Source organism: Hevea brasiliensis, chromosome 15 (genome assembly GCF_030052815.1).
Source record: "Hevea brasiliensis isolate MT/VB/25A 57/8 chromosome 15, ASM3005281v1, whole genome shotgun sequence".
In the NCBI taxonomy this organism is placed as follows: Eukaryota; Viridiplantae; Streptophyta; class Magnoliopsida; order Malpighiales; family Euphorbiaceae; genus Hevea; species Hevea brasiliensis.
In genome coordinates, this window is record NC_079507.1 from 43,254,291 (window position 1) to 43,260,065 (window position 5,775).

At 36.4% G+C, this 5,775-nt stretch overlaps 1 non-coding gene across 1 annotated transcript; it reads left to right on the plus strand.

Annotated features, from left to right (window-relative positions):
• Positions 1–3,732: 3,732 nt before the first annotated feature.
• LOC131174195 (small nucleolar RNA R71) lies at positions 3,733–3,839 on the plus strand. Its single transcript, XR_009144443.1, has one exon. It is a non-coding gene; the product is annotated as a small nucleolar RNA R71 (small nucleolar RNA).
• Positions 3,840–5,775: the final 1,936 nt, after the last annotated feature.

Genomic DNA, 5,775 nt, shown 5'->3' on the forward strand with positions numbered 1-5,775 from the left:
TAATGATGCATAACACTCTGTGTCTCCTCATCAGGAATACATCTTCTTATTAAACCATCACAACATCTCCTAAAGAGTAAAGGATCATCCCATCTATAAAATTTTGCCTCATGCAAAAACTTTTTCTTTTATTGCCATGTCATTCCTAGAGGTAAGACTCCACAAGATAGATAATTCACCAAGTCTGCATACCAAGGTAGTTTAGCAACAAGAGAGAAAAGTTGTTCATCCAAGAAAAACTCATCAATAGGGATTTCATCCATTTCTTCATCATCCAATTTCAACCTACTAAGATTATCCGCAACTACATTTTCAGCTCCCTTCTTATCTCTAATCTCCAAATCAAACTCTTGTAGCATCAGAATCCACCTAATGAGCCTAGGTTTAGCCTCTTTTTTACAGAGTAAATACCTAATGGCAGCATGATCTGAAAATATAACCACCTTTGAGTCAATAATGTAAGGTCTGAACTTTTCCAATGCAAAGACAATTGCTAAGAATTCCTTTTCAGTTGTTGCATAATTTGTTTGGGCCTCATCTAATGTTCTACTAGCATAATAAATAGTATAAGCCTTTTTGTCCTTTCTTTGACCAAGAATAGCTCCAATTGCATAGTTGCTAGTATCACACATGATTTCAAAAGGTAGGCTCCAATTGGGCGGTTGCATGATTGGTGCAGTGATAAGAGCTTGCTTTAACCTGCAAAAGACATCCAAACACTCTTGGTCAAATACAAATGGTATGTCATGACTTAACAAATTAGACAAAGGTTTGGCTATTTTAGAAAAATCCTTGATAAAGCATCTGTAGAACCCGGCATGTCCTAGGAAACTTCGAATTCCTTTGACATTGGTAGGAGGAGCCATCTTCTCTATCACTTCAACCTTGGCTTTATCAACCTCTATTCCTCTGTTAGACACCAAATGTCCAAGCACTATCCCTTCCTGAACCATGAAATGACACTTTTCCCAGTTTAACACAAGGTCGATTCGCACATCGCTGCAAAACTTTAGAAAGGTTAGCCAAGCATATGTCAAATGAAGATCCATAAACAGAAAAATCATCCATAAAAACCTCCATTATATCTTCAATGAAATCTAAGAAGATTGCCATCATGCACCTTTGAAAAGTGGCTGGTGTATTACACAACCCAAATGGCATCCTCCTATAAGCAAAGGTTCCATATGGACAAGTAAAAGTGGTTTTCTCTTGATCATTTGGATGGATAGGGATTTGAAAAAAACCTGAGTATCCATCTACATAGCAAAAATAAGAATGCCTAGCCAGTCTTTCTAACATTTGATCGTTGAAGGGAAGTGGAAAATGATCTTTTCTAGTGGCAATATTTAATTTTCTGTAATCTATGCACATTCGCCAACTAGTCACTGTTCTTGTGGGAATTAATTCATTATTTTCATTTTTGACCACTGTCATTCCACCCTTTTTTGGGACAACATGTACCGGACTCACCCAAGTACTGTCTGAGATAGGATATATGATCCCTGCATCAAGCAACTTCAAAATTTCCTTTTTAACAACTTCTTTCATATTTGGGTTCAACCTCCTCTGATGTTCAATAGATGGCTTACCATTTTCTTCCAAAATAATTCTGTGCATGCAAAAGTGTGGGCTTATTCCCTTAATGTCGTCTATGGTGTATCCTAAAACTTTCCTAAATTGCCTCAACACTCTTAACAACTTATCAGCCTCTAAAGTACTCAAGTTTGCATTTACAATTACTGGATAAGTGTTATTAGTGCCAAGAAATTCATACCTAAGATGAAAAGGAAGTTGCTTAAGTTCTACCTTAGGTGCATCTTCTTCCTTGAATGATGGTTGCTTAGATTCGACTTTTTCCTTTTGTGTGAGTTGAAAAACTGGAGCAGAAATGAATGGTGGACTACCCTCTAGATGTTGAGCATATGCAGCCACATGAGGGTTGTCATAGTCTATGCCTCCTCCATGAACCAAACAATTTTCAAGTGGATCTTCTGGATATCTCTTTCTGAAGTGTTCTTCAACCAGCTCATCAATGATATCAATTCTCAAACAAGTATCAGCTTCAGAATGATGCTTCTTCATAGTGTTATTAATATTGAAAACCAATTGATCTTCACCAACTCTAAGAGTCAATTTTTCTCCCTTAACATCAATCAATGCTCCTGCTGTAGCTAAAAAGGGTCTTCCCAAGATAATTGGAATATTAGAATCCTCCTCCATGTCCAAGATGACAAAGTCAACTGGTATATAGAACTTCCCAACCTTTAGAGGCACATTCTCCAAAATCCCTTCAGGATACTTAATTGATCTGTCAGCTAACTGGAGAGAAATGTGGGTTGGCTTACGATATCCCATATTGAGCTTCTCATAAATGGAGAGGGGCATGAGGCTAACACTAGCCCCTAAATCACATAAAGCTTTTGTAGAACATGATTCCCCAATGTGGCATGGAATTGAAAAACTCCCTGGATCCTTGAGCTTTGGAGGAAGTTTCCTTTGGAGAATAGCACTACATTCTTCTGTCAAAGCTACAGTTTCATGGTCTTCAAGTCTCCTCTTGTTTGAGAGAATTTCTTTTAAGAATTTTGCATAAGAGGGCATTTGTGAAAGAGCATCAATAAAAGGCACATTTATGTATAGCTTCTTCAAAACCTCTAAGAACTTCCCAAATTGCTTATCAAGCTTGGCTTTTTGAAATCTTTGTGGAAAGGGAAGCTGTGGCTTGTAAGGCTCTGGAGGTATGTATTTCTTTTCTTTCTCTTCAATTTCCTCTTTACCTTTTTCTGCACTCTCTTGTTTTTCATCTCCCTCGACATCTTTCTCATTTTCTCTCTTCTCACTATTTTCACTTTTCTCATTTTTTTCACTCTTCTCATTATTTACAAATTTCCCACTTCTTAAAGTAATAGCTTGACATTGCTCTCTTGGGTTTTCTGGTTGACTTGGAAGCTTTCCAAAAGTCTTGGTACCTGAGGAAGATGTTGTGCAATATGATTTTCCAGCATTCTGTTATGTGTTTGCATCTGTTCTAGTCTTGCTTTCATCTCTCTCATCTCCTCATCATGCTTAGTTTGGTTAGCAAGAATCTGTTGTAATAAAGCTTCTGTGGTGGAACTTTGTTCTTGCTGTTTTGGTGGAGGATTCATATTTTTCTGCTGAAAATTAGGCAATGGTTGCCTATTTTGCTGATATGGGATTCCTTGTTGCTGTTGTGGTTGAAAATTCTAATTTGGAACTTGACTTTGCTGATTTCCCCACGAAAAGTTGGGATGATTCCTCCAAGTTGGATTATAAGTTTGAGAGTAAGGATTCCCCATTTGTTTGTTTCCATAATTACCAACATATGCTGCTTGCTCTCCATAGTCTACTCTATAGCTGGTAGTTCCCTCTGCATAAGCAACTTGTTGTGAACTTCCAGATGATGATGATGAACTAACCAGCATACTTAAATCTTTCATCTTCTTAGCCAAGACATTTGTAAGTGCATCAAACTTTGCATTAATCATGTTGAACGGATCAAGATCATACATTCCAGCAGCTTGCCTCTTTTGAGATGGAGCTGATCCTCTTGGACTACTCCAAAGATGAGTATTCTTTGCAATTTTCTCCAATAGCTCATAAGCTTTATCTTCATGCTTCATAATAAATTCTCCTCCTATTTCAGCATCAATAATCCCTCTAATTGCAGGAGTGACATTTGTGTAAAAATTCTGGTTTATCATCCATTTCGGAATGGCATGATGTGGGCATTGTCTCTCTAATTCCTTCCATCTCATCCATGACTCATAGAGAGTTTCATCTTCCCTTGGTCTGAAAGCTGTCATTTGATTCCTCAGTTCTTGAGTTTTTCCAGGTGGAAAATATTATGCAAGAAATGCATCAGTGAGTTGCTCCCAATTTGTGATGGAGTTGTGAGGTAAAGAATCAAGCCAATCCAATGCTCTATCTTTTAAAGAGAATGGGAATAGCTTCAATCTTGCTGCATCATCAGACACTCCAGGTTGTTTTTGCATGTCACAGATCACAGCAAACTTCATCAAATGTGTGTGTGGATTTTCAGAAGGATGTCCCCCAAATTGGGAATTTTGAATCATTTGAAGAACCCCAAAATCCATCTTGTAACTATTTACATCAATTCTTAGTCTTGCTATGCTCTCTCTCAAGTCATCAAAACGAGGAAAAGCATGATCCATCATACTTCCCCTAGGCACATTAGCATTTACAACTTCTTCTCCTTGGGCTACATTTTCATTGTTTCGAGCATTTCCAGCATTACCACCAATTCTAATTCTTTCATCAGCAATGTCTGCTTCTAATTCAGTTTCTCTCAAGGCTTCTTTCCTTTTTCTGGTTTCTTTCTTGTTGGCTTTACAAAATTTCTCAATTTCAGGATTAAATAATAAGGATGTGTCACTTGTGCTTCTAGCTCTTCTCATAAAAGATTAAAAGTACCTAAAAAGAACAAACAAACACAAAATGAAAAGATAACAAAGATAAAACTATAAACAACTAAAATAATTAAGAATTCAATCTTAAACAAACAACTCCCTGGCAACGGCGCTAAAAACTTGATGTGGCCCAACCGCAAGTGCACGGGTCGTACAAGTAATATAGAAAAGATATCGTTCCCAAGAGGAGTTGTGTTAATGATTGAATTTTTTATATAAAAAGTTGACTAAATTGAACTATTTTTGAAATTAAAGCAATAAATTGATGGGTATTGGAGTGTGAATTTTATGTGTGTGAGATTAATAGTCTATTCAACAATGTAATGATTAAACTAAATTTGCATCAAATTAAAATAAGCAAATTCAATTATGGCAAGATTTAAATTGACAAGTAATTAAATTCAATTAGAAATTAACAATGATAAAAAGGCGATTCCGGAGTTCAGGAGTTCATATTCAAGCTATTTTGGGATTTTAAATTGGTTATCCAATCTTATGGAACTTATGGGTTTTAAGGAGATTAATTCTTAAATCCTTTAAATACCCTTTCGAGTGAGACAAAGAGTACCTTAATCAATCTAATCCTATTTTCGTGGAGTTAGAGTTAATCAAGACCCATTAAGTTCCTTAATTAATCTGTAAATCCTCTTAATCCTTAGTCTATTTCTAGATCTAAGTTAATTAAGTCCAATTTCTTGATTATCTATCACAAGGCCTTCTCCTTTCGGTGCCTCAACCATGGATTAAGAACATCACTTAATGGGATCCTACACTAAGCATGTCATTAAGCACACAAGAAATGAATAAAACTCATTAAGACCACAAAATATGGATTACCCAATCAAAATCCATAAAATATCTCAAATATTACATCCCTTACTCCAAAATCTAAGTAAAACTACTCACTATCCATAATATTTACAAGATATTTTGAGTTTATATGGAAATAAAGCTTTAATCTAAGCTAAGAAACAAGAAGCTCAACACTAGAAATGTAGGAAAAATGTAAGAAAAGAAAGAAATCTCCAAATCTGGTTGGAAATGGTGTGGGAGATGATTGTGACTCTTCAGCTGCTGCCTGCTCCTTTCCCTTTTCTTTCCTCTCTTTTCTCCTCCTTTCTAAAATGGGAAATGGGGCTATTTATAACATTTTCTAACATGGAGACCTAAAATGGTTTGTTTGAGGTGAGATTTTCTAAGGGAATCTTCTGCCAGCTCATTAATGAAATCTTTGTGGGACTGCAAAAGTGGACTGCATAAGTCATGCAGTCCCTTATGCGATTCAGTGGTTCTGGCTCACTTATCTGGCATGACCAAGCGCATAGGT